General features: G+C 38.5%; 1 protein-coding gene across 1 annotated transcript in view; it reads right to left on the bottom strand.

Annotated features, from left to right (window-relative positions):
• large2 (LARGE xylosyl- and glucuronyltransferase 2) overlaps nt 1-27,161 on the bottom strand; it is a 124,638-nt gene that overhangs the window by 72,970 nt on the left and 24,507 nt on the right. The window contains exon 2 of the mRNA XM_059348364.1: nt 1,356-1,442. The gene's annotated coding sequence lies outside the window, so the exon portion shown is untranslated. The remainder of the gene's footprint in view (nt 1-1,355; nt 1,443-27,161) is intronic.

The following is a 27,161-nucleotide window of genomic DNA, read 5'->3' as shown; positions in this document are numbered from 1 at the left end:
TTTATTTCTTGTATTTATTTCTTTTATTTATCTTTTTATTCTGGCTTTTATGTAGCATCGTGTTATGCTATCATCACAATTTTATGGTTTAATCTGTTTCACCTATATTTTAATGTGTATATGAAATGTTTCTTTTAATTCTAATTCTTGTATCTCTTGTATCACACACACACACACACACACACACACACACACACACACACGAGAAATCAAATACAAAAATATGTGAAATCAAATGCAAATCTATTCAAAATAACAAAACAAAAAACCCCCACAGAGCAACGTTGCTTTTTACCCAAAAAAATCCTTGAATTTGGCCTGCAATTTCTGTACATGTGTAAATCTGTTACCAACGTCCCTCAGTGAGATCTCTGTGTTCTTCTCTCTTTGTGCTGATTAACCCTGATCTGTTTGAACAGATCTGCAGCTGCCAGCAAATATAACAGCTGGGGACATTTTCATTAAGAAGCGAGAAGAACCTGAAGACTTTCACCCTGAAACATGATCTGACATCTGTCACAGTACAGATCTCGTCAGTTAAAGAGTTAATAATTCCAGAAGTTGACCTCCAGCTGCAAACACCCATTCCATCATTATTTTCTGCCTCAAAGAGATTACATCACCGTTCCTAATCTCATCTCTGACGCTCAAACGTTGTTTTTCCACCCGGTGGGAAGAGACAAACAGAATTTGTATTTCAGTACAAAATACTGCACTACCTATATTTAACAAAGAATCAATGGTGTTCTTTGAGTATACGCGCCACATGTACTGCAGTATTGATTTGTTCGAGATATTTCTTCAGAGAGCTCACCCCTCTGAACACCGGGAGCTCACATTAATAATTTCCACTGCAGCTTGTGTAACTCCTGAAGCACAAGACGTGAGAAAAAGTGAGAAAACCTAGAAAAAAACTGCCTGAAATTCCTCATAAAGCCCCATTAACACGGCACAATATTTATCAGATGACCTCTGTGTTGCACCAGGTGTTTTTATAAAGCAGCTCTGGGTTTTATGCTCCTCGTGTCGTATTAACAAGGCAATAACAGCATCAGAAAGCCAGTCACGTCAAAGTGAACGCAGAGGAATCAACAACAAAGAGGCAAACAGCCTCTGCAGCCTGCATGTGCTCCTCCTGAGCCTTGCACACAAACTCATACCTGCTATTGTCTTGATACGCTGATTTTTACACTTCACATGCACTTATTTTCCTTCCCAGCGATAAAACCTTGTCACACTCCCACACACACACACACACACAGACACACACACACACACACACACACACACTGAGCAGAGGGAGCGTGTGGCATCTGAAGCAAGAAAGAGTAAAAAAAACAGCATTTGTTCCTCACCAGATTCGCAGATGTAAATCCCACAGCGGGAAAAAAACTGTGAAGGAGAAGCAGCTCAGTCGCAGGAACCTCCGGAGAAAATCCAGCCTGAGAAATAAATAAATACAGACAGACAGGTGTGAGATGACAGATGCAGCGTGACAGCGAGATGACTCGTCAGATGAAAAATATATACGAGAAATCAAATACAAATCTACTCAAAATAACAAATAGGCAAAAAGATGCAGATTTGTGCAGGAAAAAACTGCTGAATATCAGCACGAGATCAATAGAGCTGTCAGTCAAACGGCACAGAAAGTTTATTTTCTGTCAAAATTGAAGAGAAATCGAAAGATCTTTTTCCTAAACTTCATCTTGGTTTTGCTGCCGTCATTACCACTCATCAGTGTTTCACCTGTCAATCAAAAACAGCACATGAAGGATGTGATGTTCAAACGCATCAAAAACACACAATAGAAGCTACAACCACATGTTTAAGTGTTAAATCATCACTGACTTAAAATTGACCTATTATATATAATGTACTTGTATTCTGGGTTTACATGCTTTAATGTTCACAAAACACATTATTTTGTCATCTTTTTTCAACTGTAACTGATGATCCATTAAAGGACTGTTGGAAAATGTGTAGAATAATAGAGCTATTATGACAGAATTCTTTTTAAAAAGTTACATTTCTCTGAGGAATTATTTTGAATATGAAGAAAATGAAATTTATATATGAACATTTTTCCAAGTGCCCACAAGTGTCACGAATGTAGTAAAAAAAATACAAAAAGACCCAAAAAAAAATGTTCAACTATGGAAAAAAGTCATAAAATAACCACAATAAAACAAAAATTGCCAAGAAAGATGCAAAATTACCAAAAAAACCCTCCACATAATGAACAGATTGATATATTGTCATGTTTCCAGCCTCTCCTGTCCTCTCCTCTCTGCTCTGTGTAAACAGCCTCTCCTGTCCTCTCCTCTCTGCTCTGTGTAAACAAATCTTCATTCGATATTTGTCACGTGACCGTTGGTCTCAGCAGAATCAATCATGTCTTCACAGTGTCTCTGAGGAGCAGAATTTAATGTTTTTAACAAAGATCTGGTTAGTGCAAACACTTTATTTTAAATGACACATGTAGAATAAAGGGATTCTGACACAAATATCAACATTTTAACACAAGTTTTGTAATGGAAACATTTGTAACTGATGATCCGTTCTAGGAACGTTGGACAGTTCAAACTCAGACGATAATGTCTGTTTTTACAATTTCTTTCTACGATGAACTATTTATTTTTGGCATGTTTTAAAAGAAAACACTTTCCAAACTCCCCAGCAGGTCGGTAGGTTAATAAACCTGCATTCTCTCTGTTTAAGCTCCTGTCTCTTGAAGCCTCCCACTCTAAAAAGTCCCTCTCTAAATATATGGTGCACCTTTACAAATGTAGCTCTCAAACCGTGGGTGGAGGTATACATTTATTCTAATGAGCTTCATGTGAAAGAAAGATCTTGAATCACATGATTTCTGATCGAGGCAGCAACAAAACCCACTGAGTTGATTTATTCCACAGCTGGTGGGTGGCAGGAACTCCACATACACAAACGTATGTATTCAAGAAGTAAAACAGGGAGTTTTTCATGACATTTCCCTTTAAATAAAAACTGCCACTGTTTTCTCCCACAGTTGTATGATCCTGTGTCATTTGTTGCTTTAATGTTCACAGATCTGTAACTCAAACTTGATTTGCTGCCTCGTTTTTCATCTTCCCAACACGCCCCCACCCACAGTCTCCAGCAGCCTCCTGTGTTTCTCAGCGCAGAGCTATTTTCAGACCCCACGCCTGCTAACCTTTCAGCAGCCGCTCTCCAATCACAGAGTGAGATGGAGCTGCTAAAGGCGGAGAGAGGCAGATAGAAGCTTAACACACTGTGATTCTCTGAGATACATTACGGAAACACATAGACCATCCTGGGAAGTACACGCCTGAATCTGATCACATCATGCATTCATCAATATATCATGAGATCTTGCACTAATTTTGCACTGTTTAAGTATTCCCTCGTGTAAATATCTTAGTGTTTCTTCTTGTATATTATTTCCTTGTATTTGTATATTTATTGTCTCTTGCATTCTCTAATTTTGCATATTTATACTAATATTAAACATTTATTCTATTTTACTGTATTGGTGTTTTGCTGCTGCTGGAAGGGCAGTTTCCTGAGGGAACCATCTACCCCTCTATCCATCCATCTATCCATCTACAGAAGTGTTCAAAATAATAGCAGTCCAATGTGACGAACCAGATTAATCCAGGTTTTTAGTAGATTTTTTATTGCTACATGACAAACAAGGTACCAGTAGGTGCAGTAGATTCTCAGAAAACCAACAAGACCCAGCATTCGTGATATGCACACTCTTAAGGCTGTGCAATTGGGCAATTAGTTGAAAGGGGTGTGTTAAAAAAATAGCAGTGTCTGCTGTTGACTTTACAATACACAATATTAGTTGTATGACCACAGTTTTTTATAACGAATGAATGAATGAATGAATGAATGAATGAATGAATGAATGAACCCTTTATTGTCATTGCACAGAGTACAAGTACAAGTACAACGAAATTGAGCCATCAACCCGTCCAGAACGCATAATACACCCACAAACAATATCACAAGGTAGACAGGACAGGAAGACAGGGTGTGAAGAGAGAGAAAATACAGCACACATGGGGAGAGGAACTGCTCCACATCTGTGTGTCATGGAGTCAACCAACTTGGGGCTCCTTTCAGCTGTTATTCCACTCCAAGATTCTTTAACAACATTCCACAATTCATTTACATTTCTTGGTTTTGGTTCAGAAACAGCATTTTTGATGTCACCCCACAAGTTCTCCATTGGATTAAGGTCCACTCCATAACATCAATGTTGTTGGTTTGGAACCAAGATTTTGCTGGTTTACTAGTGTGTTTGAGGTCATTTTCTTATTGAAACACCCATTTCAAGGGCATGTCCTCTTCAGCATAAGGCAACATGACATATACAAACTGATCCATGATCCCTGGTATGAGATAAATAGGCCCAACATCATAGTAGGGGAAACATGCCCATATCATGATGCTTGGACCACCATGCTTCACTGTCTTCACTGTGTACTGTGGCTTGAATTCAGAGTTTGAGGCTCGTCTCACAAACTGTCTGTGGCCCTTAGACCCAAAAAGAACAATTTTACTCTCATCAGTCCACAAAATGTTCCTCCATTTCTCTTTAGGCCAGTTGATGTGTTCTTTGGCAAATTGTAACCTCTTCTGCACATGCCTTTTTTTTAACAGAGGGACTTTGCGGGGGGTTCTTGTAAATAGATTAGCTTCACACAGACGTCTTCTAACTGTCACAGCACTTCCAGGTAACTCCAGACTGTCTTTGATCATCCTGGAGCTGATCATTGGCTGAGCCTTTGCCATTCTGGTTATTCTTCCATCCATTTTGATGGTTGTCTTCCGTTTTCTGCCATGTGTCTCTGGCTTTGCTCTCCATTTTAAAGCATTGGAGATCATTTTAGCTGAACAGCCTGTAATTGTTTGCACCTCTTTATAAGTTTCCCCCTCTCCAATCAACTTTTTAATCAAAGTATGCTGTTCTTCTGAACAATGTCTTGAACGACCCATTTTCCTCAGGCTTTCAAAGAGAAATGCATGTTAAACAAGTGCTGGCTTCATCCTTAAATAGGGGCCACCTGATTGACACCTGTTTTTTTACAAAATTGATGACTTCACTGATTGAATGCCACACTGCTATTTTTTTGAACAGACCCCTTTCAACTAATTGCACAGCCTTCAGAGCTGCATATCACGAATGCTGGGTCTTGTTGGTTTTCTGATAATCTACTGCACCTACTAGTACCTTGTTTGCATGTAGCAATAAAAAATATACTAAAAACCTGGATTAATCTGGTTAGTCACATTGGACTGCTATTATTTTGAACAGTACTGTATCCATCCATCCATCCATAGGAATTCTTGAGTATTGTTTCATCTTTGTGTCTTTTTCCTGATTCAGCATCACAAAATCAGCTCCTTTTCTGGTTTTCCATGAGCAAAAGTTTCCAAGAAAGCTGAGCTGATAATAAAAAAGGTACAGTTAAAACACTGCAGATCACTGATAACGGTAAAGGTGTGAATCAGCGTATGGGCCCCATGATACGATTTTATCCTGGTACTATATTATGATACAATATTACTGCGATTTTAAGCATTTCCGATATGGTGAGTATTAATACAATATATTGAGATTTAACTGTTTAACTGAAATTTGTGTCCACAAAATTAAATTAAAATTAAATTAAAAATGTATCTCACTTCAGTCTTTTTATTTCTCCACAATGACAGTAAAACCCACAGACTGACCAACAAAGTATTCAGTCAAACTGAACTGAAAAAGCAACAAACTTTGCAGCGTTATTTCCACAACTTCCCCACACGATATCCTGACGCATGATTACAACAAAAATAGTAATAATAATGGTAATAACGACCAAAATTATTATCAAGAAAACCATGGAAAGTGTCTGGATATCAGCTCTTAAATTAAACTCTTATCAGCTATTTTTGTCGTTATCATTATATTTGTCCAAACAAATGAACCTTTAGTTGTACCAGATATTACAATGAACAAGAAATTAAAGAAAACAAGGGTGGTCTAATCATTTTTTCAATGACTGTATCATCAACATGCAACCTTGCTCAGTGTGGATTCTGTAGAAAAAGACCGGCTCTATTCACAATCAATTACACAACCTGTGCACTTGGAGCCGGCAGGATAAAGTGTTTAGTGTCCAAACCAACTGATTCAGACATTTGCATCCTCACATACAGATCCTTAGGATAATGCTTGTAAGTTCAGGGTTGCAGAATTAGAACTTACTGGGATAAACTCATGACTGACTGTTACTGTAACCAGAACAACAGGCTTCCAGTCTGCAGGCTGAGCTCATTATGTCTGACTTTTGGGAAGGTAACTGTGTGCCGAGGCTCTGAGAGGACAAAGGGGGACAGAGGACAGAGAGGCAGATGGGAGGAGTGAAGCGAGACGGGGGAGAGGAGAGAAAAACCCTGAAAAAAAAGAGAGTCTTGTCTTTATTTTGTCCTCCCTGGCACTCGCTGGCTCCGTCCAGATGGCAGCTCGTCTCTGCAGCGACATGACGCCTGTCAGAGGCTCCACCAAACTCTGCCCCGGAGCCTCATCTGAGCCCGAGCCTGAGACAACCACGGCCCGCATGCCGGCAGTCTAATCTGCATCCACATCAAGGAGGGTGTGTGTGTGTGTATGTGTGAACCGCAGGAGGTCCCGGGCTGCTTTCACTGCAGCTGATAGCGAGTGCTGCTGTTGTTTGTGTGCTAACAGCCCTCTGATGGCTGCAGGAGCACCGCCAGATTGGCTCGTAGTGTCAAACAACAGCAGCCATTAAAGCTCAATACGACCTGGGGGAGGAGGGGGAGGGTCACACACACACACACACACACACACACACACACGTTTCTGTCTCTTTCTGACTGAGCTGACAGGAAACAGAAACAGGGGAGAGTCAAATAACTCCATTCGCATTACAGCAGCAAAGACATTTGTGAAATGACAAATCTGCTTTTTCTGAGTTCATCAATTCATCATGCAACTTATCAGAGGCTTAAGAGGTTGAACTGTGTTCATCACTGTGCTCAGTGTTTCATTACTAGCTGTTAAAATCACACACATCATTGTGCTTTGTATGCCACGGCTGAAATACTGTCTTTGTATGTTCGCAGGCTCTCTCATTGGTTAGTTTCTATCTCTCATTGGTTAGTGTTTATCTATAAATCTATTCTTGGGCTGCTTCCCTCTTGCCTGTGTACATACACGTGTCAAAGACAAACTCAACATGGTCCATGCTCGCAAAATACTGTACAGATGCAGGTGCCAAAAGGGAGAACTGAGTTAGGTAAGGAAGATTTTCGTTACGCCCCTTTATCATAGAATAATTTGCAAAAGGACTTGAAACTGTCTGAACTGATCACAGTCGTTGAATTCAAATGGATTCTAAAGGACAAAGAAATGTCTTCCCTTGGTCAGTATGACTGCTCCTTATAAGTCTCTACTGAGGCTCCTTCTGTTTTGGGCTGCAGGACTGGACTCAAGTAATAACCAAATCACACTTTCTCCATCTTTCAGTTATATCTCATGTAAAGTGTCCTTGAGTTTCTCTAGGTGCTATATAAATAGAAGTTATTATGATTATTAAATCACAAGAGGTGCAATATTCGTCAAAATACCAGGCAACAGATTGTTTTCTAAAGACTGTAGAAAATAAATTAGTTTGATGCAAATCCTTTCAATGAAAGTGAGACTAATGATGCAAAAAATAAATAAATCATATTCTATGTGCAACATCAGTCAAAACAATCACATTAGATAAGATTAGAAGTTAGATATGTTTTTGCAAAAACCTGCAACCCGAGCATCATGCATAATAAATTTCTGAAAGACTTCTTATGGAGGAAACTGATTTATTTTCTTCTTTCCATGACAGAGTGCAGGACAAAGACTTCGGACACAGAGAGTGTTGCTGTGGTGCAGAGATGCATCTACATATTACAAATAATATATAATATACAAGTCTGACTATCAAACAAAGTAGCACTAGAAGTGAAATGAATCTATTTTCACCTGTGAGCCTTTGCCTATCTGTAACATCCACATTATTTTCCTTTATCAAGCCAAAAGGATCATAAAAAGATATTAATAAACTCGTTATTATCATAAAAGGAGCACAGATGTCCATTTTTCTCAGAGCGGGTGAGAACACATGTAGAGATCAGAGACTGGTGACAGAAAAATAAATTTAAAAATGACTTTGATTTTTAGAATCATCACAAACAGACGCAGGAGTCACGGCGGACTGGAAGCTAATTATCGTCTTCCTGTAGCAGCGGAGGAGGTCTGACCATCAGCACTTTGATGTTTCAAAGCAACACGACGCAGACGACAAAGAGGACAAATCAGCTGATCAAACTGCAGGTGCAGCCGCTTGAAAAAGGTGAAAAATAACTGAATGTGTCAAGAGGAACGAGCTGCTACATCACCACAGAGAAAAGGAGCGGTCACGAGAAGAAAGTAACAGAACAGAGACGACAGACGTGAAGTTCACTCCATAAAGTGCACATAACTGTTGTTGTTTTTTGAGTGCATTGTCAAAACCTTAATATTAAAAACAGTGCACAGTATTAAAACTCAGCAGCATTACTGCAGCAAACAGCCTCAGTTGTGCAGAGTTAGTGAGTCTCTCTTTTCTCCAGCCTGCTGCAGGACTTCATATCAAACTTCCACTGTTTATCACAAATTGAAAAATTAATTAATAAAATCTGTGGGTCTCAATGTCCCAGAAAGCACTGGGTGACAGATAATAGTCACTGTGCACCACTTTAAAAGTATCTCCAATGAAGTTAAATTCCAGAAGTAAGTGTAGGTATCTTGAAATGAGAAAGTGAATTAGATTTCTGCAGCTGACTCAAGATAATGACACTTGGTTTATAGACAAATCTTAAACAAGCTGATTTAAAACTATAATATGCAACATTTATGTATTATTTTTTAATTGTGTACCTATTGATATTACCCTAAATGTTTCCAACAATGTTCAAGCCATATAAATCTGTCAATTTAGTCATGTTAACAAGGGATGCAGCGAATGTTCAGCAACCAAAAGTATTCCTCATTGATAAGAAGAGGAATAGACCTGTGAGACGGCAGAGAAGCTATACTTTTCATAAAGAAATACAAGTATTTTGCTTTATTCATTTATTTATTTTAAGTAATATTATTGCTTTTTGGTATAATGCCTGCAAGAATGTTAGAAAATGTTCAGTGTTCAATACATATTTCTAAATTGCAGTTTTGCACACAAAAAACACACATTTAATTTATGCAGTTGTGAAAAAAATAGCAAAAAAATCGGAAAAACTGCCACTGCAACTGTACTAGGTATTAGCTCAAGTGTTTCGGTATGTTCGGTTTCGGACAAGAATCCTTTCATCTTTGTAATATGTGTTTGTCTGACCGAAGCTTCATAAACTGACTTTCCATACAGTTAAAAACCACCAAATCTAAGTGTATCGTCAAAATGTGACTAAAAACTTGGACGTCTGGATGTGAAGTTATCAGAGAGACAAGCATAGCAAACGTTAGCAGCAGCTGAGCTCACAGGCCATCCTGTGAGCACTAAACTGCACTAATTTTTTTATTTCAAACTGCTGTATTCTTTGTATTTACTGGTTTTATCAGCAGGTCCGTATGTTGTGGAGAGGAGGAGACCTCTGAGGAGAATTCTGCTGCTGAACCATCAACACTGAAGGAATCCTGACAGAGAAAGTGACTGTAAAGACGCCACAATGTCACTAAACTCCATAAGAGACATGTTATGGTAGAAAATGACATATTGTGCATTTAATTTAAGATTCAAGAAACTGAATAAACTTCAGTGTTGGAGCTGAAGCTGAGTGAATATGTGCATCTAGAGTTAGGTCAGGTAACCTTCTCTGCTCGCTGCAGCTCAGTGTTTCTATCTGACAAGAGGAGTTCAGACAGCATCTCTCTCCCCTGGAAAAACAGGCCGGAGCAGCAAGAGGCTGCAGGGCTGCTCTCATATTCTCTGCATGTTCGCTGTGAAATCAGCAGCAGCTCTCAGGTTCGATGTTTCGGGCAGAGTTTCTCCAAATCTCGGTACAGTAAAAAAAAGAGTCAAGGACACGGCTGCTGCTGGGCGGAAAACTGGGAGGGAGGAGCAGAGATAAGAAAGATTTTTAGATGAGTTTAGGGACTCTGGGAGAGATTCTGGCTTTGGTGGGAGGTGGGGGAGGAGAAAGGGGGGACAAGGGGGGTTAAAAGCTTCAAATATACTTCTTCTCCTGCTGGCACACAGCCGAGGGGAGAGGGGGGCGGATCCTGCTTTCTATATAGGAGAGACACATCACTGATATATATACAGGCTGATCATGTGAAACTGATTTATTCAAAGATTTGAGCTTCACTGGATTAATCCTCTGAACCCCAACACGCAGTTTCAGGCCATGATTGCTCTTTTTACTGCAATATATAAAATCTATATGAATCTATAAGTTCTGCAGCTCTATGGAATCAGCACAATCATTGCTAGAAGTGGGAACAACTCAAACATGTCTTAGTGCAGAATTAGTGCAGTTAGAATGACAGAAATGATAAAGAAAGTAGAATTTCTCTGATAATTATAATTTTTTTTAAATTGTAATGAAATGCAATTTATCTATAAACATTTTTCCACAAGTGTCATGAATGTTGTAAACTCACAAAATGACCCCTAAGAGGCATACAATTACCAAAAAAGATGTAAAATGACAAAAAAGACGTAAAATGAACAAAAAAGTTTAAAATGATCAATAAAAGGCAAAAAAAACATCTAAAATTACCAAAACATACACAAAAGACACAAAATTACCCAAAAAATGTAAAATTACCAAAAAAATATATGACCCCAAAAAGACGTAAAATTACCAAAAAAGACACAAAATGACTGAAAAAGACCTAAAATGACTAAATCTGTTTTCTCCAAATATTGTACATATTGAAGTATTGTCATGTTTCCAGCCTCTCCTGTCCTCTCCTCTCTGCTCTGTGTAAAAAGCCTCTCCTGTCCTCTCCTCTCCTCTCTGCGTAAACAGCCTCTCCTGTCCTCTCCTCTCTGCTCTGTGTAAACAGATTTTCAGTGAATATTTGTCACGTGACCGTTGGTCTCAGCAGAATCAATCTTGTCTTCACAGTGTCTCTGAGGAGCAGAATTTAATGTTTTTAACAGGATCTGGTTAGTGCAAACGCTTTATTTTAAATAACACATTCAAGGACCGTCGGAAAGGTCAAACTCTGCCCATAATGCTGGTTTTAACAGTTTGTTTCTACGATAAACGCTGGATTTCTTGTGATTTTCTCAAGAAAACATACATTTCAAACAGCCAGATCAGAAACTATTTCAATAGAGAAAAAAGTATGGACAAAAATCCAAAGAACTGCTGAACATGTTTCCATGTGCAAGATACAGAATTCCTGGACTTTGTGATATTTTATAATCCCATTAATACCAGGATTATTTCTGCATTATTGATATTTTTAAAATAAATTGCTGAAACTCTGAGTACAAAACACTCAGACGTAATTCTGCAACATAAACATTTTACACAGCACACACACACTCTCTACATGCACGATTAACCCGTGGACTCTCTGCTGCTTCAGTAGCTGGTGGAGTTGGCAGAGTATTTTGGAGCGAGCGGTGGAGAATAATGAGGTTATCACAGCATCGCTGCTCGCTTCATTACACCACAAGCTCCCAGATATCCTGATACACCACGACACACACACACACACACACACACACACACACACACACACACACACACACACACACACACACACACACCACAGACACACTGCTCCACCCAGGAGCTGCTGAGTTCAGGCCTGCAGGTCGGGTGGAGAAGCCGCTCACTTTTATATTTTCAGGCTGCTGACTGAGGATAGTTGTAATGTTTGTGACTTTCTGACCAGTGTGTGTGTGTGTACCTGTGTGGGTGTGTGTGTGTGTGTGTGTGTGTCCAACACCTTCACCCTATAAAACTTTTAAAACCTGCTGACAGAAACTACAGTTGTGGTTTATAATCTTTAATTTCACATTTTTTAAATTACTTTATGGGGCCATGAAGTACCCAGTTATTCAATCATTTCCTGAAAATGTCATGAAAAAACAGACTTAATCGAAATAAAAATGTAAAATAACCCAATAATGAAATAACTGTACTAATGATGTGATAAAATGTATTAAGGTCAGCTTTTTTCATCATTTCAAATTTAAATTTATTAATTAATGAATTAATTTTGACGGAGACTGAATCAACTGACGAAAGTCCAAGAGTTTCAGATCATGAAATCAGTGTGAGATGTTTGTATCTTCAGGCTACAGGACAATTACAGTATTATGATGTCAACATGTCTGCATACACTAACAAACAAAAGCATTGTTTTTTATTAGATTATTAGGTTTATTAAATATCTGAACGGGTTAAGTGCACATTTTATTTCAGGAAAGTGTCACATTATTGGGTGCTAGAGTTCATTTTGGCCAAAATCGTATCGTATCAAAACAGACATACTCCATAAATGGAGGATAAATAGATACAAAATCTAGAAGGTGAGCCACAGTGTTTCAGCAAAGCAGCTGTTTATATCTGATGCTTTCTGAAGGATTCATCATGAACGCCCGCCCACAGCTGATCTACAGCTGATCCCACATCAGCCAAACTTCCAGATCTCGAAAATCTGCCAAACAGAGACAGACTCAACTCACATCTGGTCCTGCAGAGTGCAGAGTGCAGAAACTGTGACTGACTGTTCACCTTCAGCTGATATTTTCACCTCTGAAACTGTTTAATGTCGCTCTGAACAGAGACTCTGCCAGTGAGAGATTTCTGACAGATGGATTTGCTCAGAAATGAGACACAAACTTCACCTCAGACTGAACCGCCGCATCAGAAAACCTCCAGCAGGAGACAGACGGGTTCACGGGAGATCTGACAGAAGAATCACTGACGCAAATTACAATAAAACATAGATTCATTTATTTATTTCAATCAGAAAAGCTCACGAAAAATCAAGAAAAACTCCCAATTCTATTTTGAGATTTTTTGCAGAGGAGTTTAAACTCTTCAAACATTTTACACTTGGTAATGAAGTTTTGATTGATTCAGATGGAATATCTTAAATTGGACAAAAACTAAAGAAACGTGAAATTGGAAAAATAAAATGTAGCAAAGCTTCTAAAAAAATGGAATATATTTTCTTGCTTTTTTTCTTTTCTTGTCAAAAATGTCAAATAGAAAAATGAAATGTGAAAAACTTTCTCCATAATCAAAAAACTTTTCTTGTTTTTTTGTCTTTTCTTGTCAAAATCGTCTCATTTATTTTGGTGAATAACTTCAGAAGAATTTTTTCCTCTTCCACCACACAGAATCTTACTTTTTATCAAATGTGTTGCTTGTACTTAAATAAAATAAAAATATTTAAAGAGTGTAGTGTTCCTTCTTTCCTGTTCAGAAGCATAGACGGTGATTCAGACTCATGACTTCATGTTTATCTGACAGGTTTTTTCAGTTTCTCACATTTTCTCCACTAAAGAAAAGAACAAACGCTGGTGATTTACAGACAAACTGCAGCAGGCGCTCACACACACACAATACAGTCACACATCAGTGTGACAGAGGTCAGACCACACACACACACACACACGTAAACAAGCTGCTGTGACATTTACACACAGATTAACCTCGTCACTCTCTTCTTCTCTGATGGAGGGAAAGTAAACTGCATCTTGACCGAACAGGAAGTCACTGCGAGGCTGGATCATGACTCTGAGGCTCAGAGGTTCACTAAACTGCTCTTTACAACAAGCAAACATGAGGATAGAACAGTTAAATCAGAGCTGAGCTGGTGAGGTGACTGGTGGTTAAGTTGAGCTACAGAAATTAATGATCAACAACGTTAATAACAGGTGATAATGGCTGTTATCAATGGAAGAAAAATGTCAAACATTCTCATGTTCCAGCTTCTTAAATGTTAAAAATGTGGTGCTTTTCTCGCGCAACACCAAATTACCCAAAAAAAGACATAAAATGACCAAAATGGACACAAATCTCCCTAAAAAAAAGACAGTTTATGACCAATAATGACACAAAAAGACCAAAAAAGACACAAAATGGCCAAAAATGTCACAAAAAGACAAAAAAAGCCGTAAAATGACCAAAAATGACACGAACAGACCAAAAATGACACCAAAGACCAAAAAAGACGTGAAATGACCAAAAAGACCAAAAATGTCACAAAAAGACCATAAAAGACACACAATTCCCTAAAAAAGGCGTAAAATGACACAAAAGACCAACAAAAGATGTAAAAAGACCAAAAATTACATAAAAAAATAAAATATGTAATATGACATATGACATTTGAAGATGTCATCTGAGGTTCTGACGTTAATCTTTCACTTATTTTTCACATTTTATCGTTTGAACGATAAAAAGGTTAATTGTGCTGGTAGATTACCCATTCAAATGATAAAGTGTGCAGGAGAAAAACATATTTGAACACATTTTAAAATGTGTTTATTTCCTTTTTCTTGCCGTCCATAGATTAGACATAGATTTAAAATTTGCATTTCTGCAGTTAGTTAGTCACCATGTCACATCTGGCAACATCTGCATCTCTTTTCCTCACTTCCTGTCAATTCTTCACCTACACCCCCCACTACCATCATCGACCTTCCATTTTTATCAGCCAATCTGGGGCCGGGTTACGGGGGCAGCAGGTAAACAAGGTATTCCAGACTTCTCCCTCTACAGAAACTCCTCCCGGGAGCCCTGAGGTGTTCCCACGCCTGACCAGATCTACAATGTCTCCACTGTGTTCTGGGTCACATAATAGTTCCCAGAAAACCTCCAATGGGAGGGACCACAACGCTCTGGAACACCAATAACACTGCAGATTCTGCACCAAACTGCCTGATCATCATTTAATAAAAGGCACGTAACCAAAAAAATGCATCTAGCATTTTTAAACCAACATGAAAACATCTCAAACTTCTTGTTCTTGTTTTGTGCAGGAAAATATGACCTAGAATCACCAGAAACCATCTTGTTTACAAGCATCCATGTGCTTCAACTCTCCAGAAAGTAGGGCTGGGCGATATGGCAAAAAAATGTATCACAATATATTTTTTCATATTGTCCAATCTAGATTATTATCATGACTTTTTATATTGTTTTGTAAACTGCCAGTTTTAAAGCATCTATACCGAAAAACTAACTAGCTATTCAATGCACCATACCTGTGTGTGAATTGCCGTGCTGTGAATGTTGATAGATTGTAATTTCCTTTGCTCTTTCCCAACATTCACCTGTTCCTCCCTGGTTTATTGCTCCAAGTCATGGCTGAAATCTATTTCGCTGCCCTCAGCTCTGCGTTTAGCTCCACGTTCGGTCTTTCTGTTTACTTCTCCAGCATCTTACAAACACAAGTGGAGCAGGAAAGGTCGGCTCTGATTGGCTGTTGACATGCACATTTCTGACGTGTTCGATCGAGTAAATATGCTCACAACTGATCACCATAATCGACCTGAAATTTATCACGATTACTAATCATGATCACTAATCGTGATCATATAATCGCTCAGGTGTACCGCAAAATCATCTATTTAAATCAGCTCCTCCTGCTTACTGATGAATCATTCTGTCTGCAGCAGAGTTGGTTAACTTTTTGCATATTTGTGTTAAATAATTTCAGTAAAAGTTTCTGCACTGAAACACGAATGGGATCTAATAAATAGTTTAAGATGCAGCTGCTGTTGCCTCAAACTTTATTCTGTTTAAGTTAAACAGGTGGTCTCACAGAAACACCCACAACACACACACATCTCTGTTCTCATGGAAACAACTCCAGCATCCAGTCAGTTTTACTGTTGGAGCACTTTGTTTTGTGTTTTGAGCTTCTGGAAAAAAATTTAATCACCAGTTACCAACCATTTTCAGACCGCAGCTCATTTTTCTTCTGTTTTCTGCAGCGCGTCGTCATTTAGAAGGAAAAACAAGCCGGGCGGAGGGAAATCATCAATCATGGAAAATGAAGAAACACACGTCTTCATGCTGATCTCAGCAGGCCGAGCCGAGTGTTCAGAGATCACATCAGCTCCACTTTCACACTGTTAGAGGCTTTAAAGTGCATCTTTTTAATGGCTGCACCATCAATTCAAACAACCAGCCTGGTCTCCCGTTTAAAAGGAGCCAATAGATCGTTTCTACAAGCAGCAAAGTACGACTTATATTCACATAGACTGACCTGAACGACGCAGAATTTGGGAGGTGGAAACCCAGGACTCTCACCCAGGAGAATGTATAAGTTCCAAAAATGACACAAAAAAAAACCAAACAAACAAAAAATGACACAAAAGACCAAAATAGACACAAAATTACCTAAAAAGACATAAACTGAGAGCAGAATTAAACTTCCATTTTAAGGTTATATTTCTTATAAAAATGACTTACTTTTTTTTTGGAATTTTTACTTAATGTTGAAAAAAAAAAACCTGAAAAAATATGTAATTTAATACAGTAACTTTCTGAAGGGTGCTTTCATTTTTAATCCCTCTCCTATCCTAATTTTGGGCTTTTTAATTACATTTATTTATCAGGATCCATGTTTGATATATTTTATTCAGGTCCTCTTAATATTTCACAAGTGCTCTATACATAAAGATTATTATTATGAATCTTTAAAATCTTAACTGGAGTTTAAAGTTTGCTTGAGGATATCTGAAACTTTTTTCACTATCAGACTCTTTAATAAATGCCTTGGTGGACTGTGAAATATTTATATTAATTTATTTATTGTTTTATAACTTCTTTACTTTTATTTTGTTTTATGTAGAAGTTAAATTGAAGTGGTGGTGGGTACTGGCTCCACGTACAAAAAAGACGTACAATGGCCAAAAGACACAAAATTACCAAAAAAGAGAGACAAAAATAGGACAAAAAATTACCAAAAATGACAAAATTACAGAAAAAAACATGAACTAAGAGCAGGAGAATGGCCATTCTCGTAAGGGCTTCCAGCATTTACATAATGTATTTACTGTTGAAACTCTTTTAGAGCCTAACCAGGACCTGGTTAGGCCACATCAGGCCCATTAGCTGTAAGTTGCTTCCCGATCAAGAAACCGGTGCTTAACACTGGCATGACAAAGATATTGAGGAAACCTGAGCGGCCGTACGAAGGAAAGACAACAGTCACGAATCACCATCTCATCTCATCACACACACACAAAGACACACACACCTCCACCTGACACACACGCTGCAGCAGCATCATGTAGGAGCAGGTAGAGCAGAGCGAGCCGCGGCCCACACACAGATAAAAACAGACAGGAGGACACTCATATGTTCATTATGTTACTCTGCTGCTTCAAGCACCACAACAAGCATCACTCAGCTAAAAATAGACTCAAGTAACTGACTGTGAATAGTAACATTACAGCATCACATATTCAAGAAGACATAAACACAGCAATATATCCACACAGAGTTCAACTCAACTCACACCAGGTGGGCTCCAGAGATCTAAATCAGGGATCATTTGTTCTCTAAAGGAACTCTGCAGGTTTTCTGATAGTCCGTTTGGTTTCTGCTGCTGTGAACACTCAAACCAACTCTGGTGCGGACCAAAGAAGCAAACTCTAGTCCTCTAAATCCATAATTGTCACTATTAAAACAGTATTTGCATCTCTAAATGTGTGTTTTCTGAGCTGTTGCATGTGTGTGTGGCGTTTACAGAGCATGAAAACATGACGTGTGGCTTCCTACATGACTCGACTCTCTGAATAATTTGAGAAAGGTTTTCTAAAATCCTCTTTATGTCCAGCTGAACGTCACTGAGACTCTGAAGATGCAGAGCGAGGAGGAACACCCACAGAGAGCAGCAGCTCCTCCTGTCACCCTGCACGTTGACTCAGCATCTCCTCCTCCTCCTCCTCCTCCTAGATCATTCTCACGGAGGATCGGGGGGGGCGGGGAGCAGATCAGATCATTACTACAAGCAGCAAAATATGACCCATATTTAGGTTTTAGATGGTCCTGAACATCGCAGAATTTGGGAGGTGGATGTGTCAAAAAACCCTAGGATTCTCACCCAGGAGAACGTATAAAAAAGATGTTAATTGAGCAAAATGACCACATAAAAGAGGGCAAAAAAGACACAAAATGACCAAAAAAAGACACAAAATTGCCAAAACATTGGTTAGATATGTAGAAATGAAGACATAAAATTGCCAAAAAAGACACAAAATGACCAAAAAAAAATAACTCAATATGACCAAAACACACACAAAAGGACCAAAAAAGGACAAAAAAGATGCAAAATTACCATATGAAGACACAAAATGACCAAAAAAGACACAAGATGACTTGAAAACGCTTCAAAATTGATAATCTAAACTCCAACACTGTGGTAGACTCACAGATCTGATGTCTGAGACTCAGACTCAGGGACTCAGACTTGTGACCGATCAGGCTGAGTGACTTTTTGGAGAGATCATAAAAGTTTGAGTGCGCGGCCTCAGGCTGCTGCCTGACAGCCTGGGACACAACAACAAGAGGAGACAGACTCAGAGCGTCCACTGTCCTCCATCATCGACACAAACACACAGACGGATCAGATACTTTATATCTTCTCCTCCAGGCAGCTGTCAGACCTCACTGTGTGAGCCGTTTAACTATTTAACTCATCCGTCTTGTGTCAATAAGCAGCCTGGACGGAGAAACTCAACATTACAGTCTGAACTGACATCTGTCAGATTAATATAAACACTGCAGTAGCACAAAGTTACATTTCTGTATCTTAAATATCTAAACAGGATAATAAATGCACATCTGGTTGTTCCTTACTTACAGCAGTTTAGTTGCCGTATCTTATCCGCAGAGAAATTAAATCGGTTTAATAAACCAGAGAATACTTAGCATGAGCTGATTCAACAAGATCTCCAACCTGAACGACAGAACAGACCGTCTGTCAGCACCACCCATAGACTCCTATGAGCGTTTGGTGCCTCAGGGTACAGAAAATAGCACAGATCATTATACAGACATGTACGGTTCACTGCTGTAAAAAAGCTGCATTTTTTTGTGGATTTAGGCTACAAAACACTAATCTAGGTTTAGGGACAAACAGTTCCTGGTTCGGCTCAAAAAGACAGTTTAAAGAGGAAATAAATGATGTAAATGCTGGAAGTGAAGTAGTTAGGAGACAACGTGACTACTGGAAGTGACATAGTTCAGTAAAAACGTAATGCAGGAGATTGGTCATTTTGTGGGGTTTTTTTGGTAATTGTATGTCTTTTTTTTAAGGTTATTTTGTGTCTTTTTTGGTATTTTTTTGGACGACGTGAGCCATAGAAGTTATGTAAAAAAACTGGGTGAAAGTCCAGCGTTTCATTTTCACGTTTCAACAAGAACTCACCAAATCATGTTTTTACCCTCAAATAGACCCACATGGGAATTTAAAAATGTTCGCCTCAACCACTGGAAGGAGCTCCACATCTCTTACACCAACTTCATGGTATCCCTTTAAAATATATCTTTAAAGTTGTGAAATAGTCGCAGTCTGGTCTGATTTAGACAGCAAAACGACTTGGTTAAGGTTAGGAAAAGAGTGCATGGTTAGGTGTTACAACAGATGGTTAAAAGCTTGATAAATGGACTTAACTTCCGTGCACTGCGCTTTAAGTCAGCTACGCAACTACTTCACTTCTGGTAGTTAAGATACATTAGGCAATCTCCTGAGTTAAAGTTATTTATTTGTTTGTTTGACCCATAAAGCTCCCCTCACACCTAGCTGAAGTGGACTTTGTTGTTCTTCATACTCCATATTCCCACTTTGTTTTTACACTCTCTAACATCATGTCCACCTTGGTGTCCTAAGTGAACATTAAAATATGATTGGGAATTAATCTTTCTTATTATTCAGACACCAAGTAAATGCAGCAGAAATGCCCAATCTTGCAATGTTAATAAAAGTGAAAATCAATTTTTGTGCGCACCCCATGATCGAATCTACTCCAAAATCTAACGGACTCTTCTTGGTCTCCGCTGCTCACTTCTAATGAGTTTCATAGAAATCAGACAGCCGTTTTCCTCTGATCCTGCTGACAGACGAACAAACAAACCGAACCAAAGCTCCTTGATGGAGGTAATTATGAAACTGAGAAACTAGATTAGGAGATCCACTAGAGAGAACAGCTCTCACTTTAGTCACTAAATCAGTTTTTAATGGTAAAAGTGTTCACTGCTGCAGCCTGAGAGGAGAGAAACTCTTCTCTCTTCGTTTCTCTGTGAAGCAGCCGACAGATCTGGTGTCAACACGAGTCTCTCTGCAGAACTGTCTGTCATGTCTGCACTGCATCCATCACTCTAACAAAGAGAGGAAGTTTGGGTTTTTATATCTAAAAGCTGCTTCAAAATAAAATACTTTTATTGCATTTATAATGTCTAAAATAACACTGAAGCATTTCCGTCACAGCCATTTCAAAACACTATTACAACAATAAAACCGTTTTCTGATCTGACAATGTTACGATTGATGTTTGGAAAGGTTTAGGGGGGGTCGCAACCCACACAATATTATACCATAATTATTGATAATAAATGTTAAGTATTATAAACAGTACAATGTGGTAGATTTTCTCAATTTAGCAGTAAAAAAATAGTGACGTTTGTCTGCGCCCCCTCCCACTCTGAGATTTGGTTTTGCCCACCTCACACCTGTCCATGCGTCCTGCCCCCAGCGTCTCCCCGTGTATGTATCCATGGTGATATGAAGACAGCAAGTTTTGAATAACTTCCTGTTGCTAATCACATGCAGCTTTCAAAATAAGAGCACAGAACCCGACCACAGAATTTACATAAAATATACAAGAACCCTTATTCTTCTTTAAAATAATTCTTAAAATATGCATATGTTATAATGCAATCATTAAGATCAAGGTATATAATAGAATAGTGACATCAGAATGTGTGAGAGGCACCAAATTTGGGTTTTTATGGGAAAAAAAATATCCCTAGCCAGCTATTCATCCACACTGGCTGGCTGCGGTGGAAAGCATGTTGACGGCAATTTAAAATGACACAGTAGGATAACAAAGATTCTATAATACGGTATCTCCCGACTGTGAAAAATGTTATGTGAGGTGTTTGCTGTCATTTAGCTCTTAAACTGCACAAGATTGATACATTTTTCTTATAGATGTACAAAATTTTCTAGTTAAAGATTTTCTCATGCAGGGCATGTCCTCAGACCTGCTTCACAGGCGGATATCTCAACCTCCCCCCAATGTTCAACTCAAAGTTACGCCCATGATCATATCAAACAAATGGATCATCTGTTTCCTCTTCCTCCGTCATTAAACTCTGATTCATGTGAGCGATATCCGCCAGCTCTCAGAACAAACAGGCGAACCTATCGAAACGTCACAGAGAGGAAACAAAGCAAACGAAAAAGGCCACAAAAGGCTCAATCTGACACAACCACATCGTCTCCAGCTGATCCATCATCAGCTGTCAGACCTGACGACCAGACCAGGACCGAGCTGTCAATCATCGGGACAATAAAAGCACGTTGGGAGCAGAGTTCAGCTGCTGCAGGACTGACAGCGGAGACGAGACGGAATACGTTCAGGGAGGATGACACGTCGTCTCCGGGGAGTCGGGGGACGACTTACAGCAGCACTGAAGCACGACGTCGACATTTAAAACCTTTTGATACATGTAACAATATATACAGTCATGGAAAAAATTATAAGACCATTGTTTTCTTCAATTTCATGTTCATTGTAATACCTGGTTCAACTAAAGGTACATTCATTTGGACAAATATGATGATAATAACAAAAATAGCTGAGTTTAATTTAAGAGCTGATATCTAGACATTTTCCATGGTTTTCTTGATAATAACCAAAATCTTTAGGCTACAAAACACTAATCTAGGTTTAGGGCCAAACAGGTCCTGGTTAGGCTCTAAAAGACAGTTTAAAGAGGTAATAAATGATGTAAATGCTGGAAGTGAAGTAGTTAGGAGGACGACGTGACTACTGGAAGTGAGTAAAACCGTGATGCAGGACATTCGTCGTTTTGTCTTTTTGGGTTATTTTGTGTATTGTTTGGTTAAGACTGAAAGTTTTGCACAAACGATGCAACTTTTCACAGTTTTCTGATTCATCCAGATTAGATTTGTTGCTTAAAAAAGGACATCTACACTCTGTACACTGGCATTTAGCTCAAAGCACCAGAGCTGCTGCAAATGGCTGCAGATTCTGACGTTCACACCAAATATGAAGCTAATTTTTGCCTCACATAACAAGAAATGCTGGTGTAAACAATGTTGTAAACAACTGTTTCTTATGGATTGTTGGACACTTTAAGGAGTTTTTAAGAGGCTGAAACACAAAAAAACCAACACAAAGTTCACTGAAATATTTAGATCATTTAAGGTATAAATTAAGGGATGCTTTCATGTTATTTGGCTAATTGTGTGGCATCAGACTAATTAATGCGTAAGCATTAATTAGTCTGATGCCAAAATAAAGTTATTTAATGTGAATAAACTGATCTAAAGAATGCAGAAATAACTACAACATGATGCTGATGTGTAAAAAGTCTGAATTGATGCTTTGTCAGGTCTGTCTGCAAGAACACAAGAACACTGCTGTTAAAACGATGGTTTTCTGAATGGAGTTCTGCACAGAATCCCGTTTACTGAAAGGCTTTTGCGACACAGCTTCAGACATTTTTCTCACTTGAGTTGACAAATATAAACTCTTGCACATACACTGTATTGAACTCTATTATATGCTCCATTTTTTCCAGCATGTTGGAAGTTTATCTTTCAGTCTGCCTGCAGTGTAAAACACACCTGTGTCAGAAAATGATTTATTCAGTAAAGTAGTTTACCTGCAGAGGAAACTCAACAACAAGCTGTTTACACACACTGAGTCACTTCATTACCAAACATCTGGCTGTGTGGAGGTTTTTTTCTCAGATTACAAATTAGCACAAAATGTTATTTTCCATGAAAAATCACAAATCTGACACGTCGACTTTACAGACGGGAAGCTGCCACCAAGTCCCCAGAATAAAAGGTGTCTCAGTGGACGCAGAGTGATTATCAGCTGGTGGAGTGAATGATGGAGCCTGACAACGTGATGCACAGCTCATTAAAGCAACACGATCACAGAGCTCTCACATGAGACCAGGTGTTCCTGCTCACCTGTCTCTGGGTAAAACACACGGCAGCACCTGGCTGAGGAACACAATAATTTCAATGGAAGTAGATCCTAAATTCAGATTCTTCCTGTGATAACAGATTCGTATGATGGCTGCACTGGGACACAAAATGATGCTTAACATATGCAAAGCTTCAGAGAGTCATAAAATGATAAAAAAAAAAAAAAAGTTCAAAAAGAGATACAAAAGGCATACAAAAGGGACTTAAAATTGACAAAAAGAGAAACAAAACATCTATAAAGAGACACAAAACAAAGATCTGCAAAATGGCAAGAAATTATGCTAAATATATGCAAAGCTTCAACAAAGACACACAAAACAGTTTCAAAATTACACAAAATGGCTACAAAGACGCTAATAATTACCAGAACAAGACAAAACACCCCAAAAAAAGACTAAAAATGGTTACAAGGAGCTGCAAAAGAGATACAAAATGTCTACAAAGACACTGAAATTACCACAAAAGGCTATGAAAGAGTCTAAAAATGATCAAAAAGAGAAACAAAACAGCCACAAAGAAACAAAGATCTGCAACATGGCTACAAGAACTGTTGCTAAATATATGCAAAGCTTCAACAAAGAGACACAAAACAGCTACTAAAGGGACTCAAAATGACCGAAAACTCAGATAAAAACTGTCTAGAAAGATCTGCAGAATGGCTACAAAATGACACAAATTGACGCTGAAGCTACAGAGCTGCTTATCCTGAGCAAATAAAATACCACAAAATATTAATTAATTACATATATTATCTATAGCATATGTAGTTTAAAGTTTTAAAAAAAGTTATCAGACCAACTCTAAACCAACAACTTCATCCTTTAATGAGTCTTTTGTGCCAGAGTTCAGATCCTCAACTTGACAAAACACATCTACTCTGAAAGATGATTTAATGAAATGATGTGAGGACTATGCACGACAGTCCACCACACACTGGATGAGACGCAAAACTACAGCAAACTCTGTGTGCATCTCAGCCGCTAAAACTTCTTAAAATCAAAGACAATGTGCAAAACATTTAACCAATCAGGACCAAGAAGCACTGAGCCTACAGATCTGCTCATCCAGAGCTGATTAAACACCACAAAATATAAATTAATAACAGATATTCTCTATAGTTTATGTAGTTTAAACTAAAAAACACATATCATGCCCAAAAAACAGCATCAATCAGGCATCAGGTAGAAGTTTCTTTGAGTTGTTTCCAGTATTTGTCAGTCATCAGATCAACTCTAAAACGCCAACTTTATCCTTCAGTGAGTCTTTTGTGCCAGAGGTCTGATCTTCAACTGGACAAAAAGACATCTACTCTGAAATGTGATGTAGTGATATGATGTGAGGACTAGGCACGGAAAATATCCTAAACTAAAATATCATATCTTGATCACATTTCTGTTTTTGTATCTCTGTGCTGCAGTCACATCATACACAAACTGAAAACTGACATAAAACTGTTGTGATTGAAAGTCTTACCTCAGCAGAGACACATCAGTGTTACATACAGCTCTTCACCCCGAGCCTCACTGATCCTCTGAGTTCATGTTTCTCTCTAACAGCGCGTCTGAATGTGAAGAGGCTGACGACGAGGACAAAAGAAGTGTCCTGCAGAGAGCCGACACCCCCCGAGGCTCAAACACCTTACCCCCTCCCCGGCCCCTCCCCGAGCTCAGGCTGCATTCACATTCCCCTGCAGGACTCCCCCTCCCTCCCCCGCCCCCCCTCCACAGGCCGACACTCAGCCGTCCTGATGTGAGCAGCACGCAGGACACAGAACATTAGCAGCAGCTCACCCCCAACAACTCTCAGCGCTGTTCTACACTTCATCTGCCCTTTCACAGAAGAACAAGAAAATACAGAACAATTTGACATTTAACTTCCAAGAACAGAAATCTGCATCAACTGCTGACTCTGTCTACACTGTTTATAATGTTCCTCAATTAGATTTTCCTTTTGTTTAAATTGTTAATATTTTTTTATATTTCTTCCAGTTTACTAACTAAAATTTGGGACAAAACTTATATGCAAAACTTCTACATAGAGACACAAAACAGCTACTGAATGGACTCATATTAACTAAAAGAGACAAAAAAATGTCTACAAGGAACTGAAAATGGCTACAAAAGGGCACACAATTACACAAAATAAAACAGTAACAAATAGACACAAAAACGGCTACACAAAAAAGGTAACAAGATCTGCAAAATGGCAACAGAAGCACACAAAATACACTAAATTTGTACAAAACAGCTACAAAGACACTAATAATTACCAGAAGAAGAAAAAAAAACCCCAAAAAGACTGAAAATGGTAACAGTGAGATGCAAAATGGCTACGAAGGACACAAAATTATGCTAAATCTCTGCAAAGCTTCAACAAAGAGACACAAAACAGCTGCTGAAGGGACTCAAAATGACCAAAAAGAGAAACAAAACGCGCACAAAGTGACAAAAAAGGTAACAAATCAGATCTGCATAATGGGAACAGAAGCACACAAAATACACCAAATATATTTTTTTAAAAGCTAAAAAGTGACACAAAACAGCTACAAAGACACTAATAGTTACCAGAAAAAGACAAAACACCACAAAAAAGACAATGAAAATGGTTACAATGGTTAAATATATGCAAAGGTCTACATAGAGACACAAAACAGCTTCTAAAGGGACTCAAAATTACCACAAAAAAAACTTCCACAGAGACAAAAAACATCTACAAAATCGCTACAAAGGGACATGAAATGACAAATCAGCTGATCAGTTAACCCATTTCACTGAGCCAACACCAGGCAAGGCTCGGTGCAGCATCTGTCATTCGCTGGTGAGCTGGGTGCTGATACCGGAAAAAAGAAAACACATTGTTTGCTATCCAACTGTTAATATGTTTTGTTTGTTTTGTTGATAAATGTTTCTTTTTGTGTTTAAATTGAGAATTGTGTAACATTTGTTATCATTGTGCCATTTTTATCATGTAAATGGAGGGAGAAAAGGCAATATCGGCTTCAAAAATCGGCCAAAAAAAAATCAGCAGCACATATCGGGAATCGGTTAAGACTGATGTCAAAATAATCAGTATCGGTATCGGCATCGGCCTTAAAAAACCTGTATCAGTGGACCACTACAAAGAGACAAAAGACGGCTTCAAATATCTGGAAAACAGTCACAAAGGCACAAAAATACACTAAATACAATACATGCAAAACTACTACAAATAAACACAAAGTGGCTCAAAAAAGACACTAAAATCAACCAGAATCTGATTTCATCACGCCATGCAGCAGAAATGGTTTGTTAAAGTGCATATGAACATTTAAATGGGTTTCTAAAAGGTTTTTTTAATGCCCTTTTCCCACTAAATTATTATTTTTAATGCAGGTAAAAGCCGCTCAAAACAAGCGACGGACTTAAAATGCCAGGAGGGGAGTCTACCTTTCTGTGTTTTTCAGGGTTAGTAAACAGCAGAAAGCTGCATGGAGGACAGTGAAAATGTTTCAGTAGTTATTCTTTTTTTTTTTTTACATATTTATAAATGTTACTTCAGTCTCTGTTTCAAACTCTGTGCCAACTAATTTGGAACGATATTGGAGCGCTGCTGGACGGAGACGGAATGAATCTGTGGCTGAGAGGACAAAGAGTCAAAGCATCGAGCAGGAAACAGAGAGAAAATTAGTAATTGGAGCAGAGTGTCATGTTTCCATCTCTGCTGATCTGAACTGGAGCCGATAAAGACTTCTGCAGAGTCGTTTGTTCAGGGAATGAATGATGACTAACTTTTTCCCACTGAAGACAGAAGCTACATGTTAGTGGGTTTTTATCTTTATCCTCTCCAATAACAAAGTAATTTATCTTCCTGATTAATTCTCTGCTTGTTTTCAGCTCAAATCCAGAAAAGATAT

This window comes from Centropristis striata, chromosome 2 (genome assembly GCF_030273125.1).
Source record: "Centropristis striata isolate RG_2023a ecotype Rhode Island chromosome 2, C.striata_1.0, whole genome shotgun sequence".
Lineage (NCBI taxonomy): Eukaryota > Metazoa > Chordata > Actinopteri > Perciformes > Serranidae > Centropristis > Centropristis striata.
This window is presented reverse-complemented; position numbering and strand designations above follow the sequence as displayed.